Below are 277 nucleotides of genomic sequence, written 5' to 3' on the forward strand. Positions count from 1 at the left end.
CTCCTGTGTATGGCAAGTGACCTCTTCCACCCGAGCATCTTCCTCTGCGTGGTACTCATCCAAGATGGTTAGTTCTATTGTGTCCAGGAAATCCTCTTGTTCCCTAATATGCTGAAGTGTAGCTACTCTTGACTCCAGCTGCTGCACTTTCTCCTCCAAGAGGAGACTTCTAGGAGATCTCCCACGGAGCTTTGAGCCAAAGCCACATTTCTGATATTCCCTTTTTAGGAAGCTGCTTTCTATGGCTGCATGTAAAGCAACTCTTGAATAACCTCCA

This window comes from Sceloporus undulatus, chromosome 3 (genome assembly GCF_019175285.1).
Source record: "Sceloporus undulatus isolate JIND9_A2432 ecotype Alabama chromosome 3, SceUnd_v1.1, whole genome shotgun sequence".
In the NCBI taxonomy this organism is placed as follows: Eukaryota; Metazoa; Chordata; class Lepidosauria; order Squamata; family Phrynosomatidae; genus Sceloporus; species Sceloporus undulatus.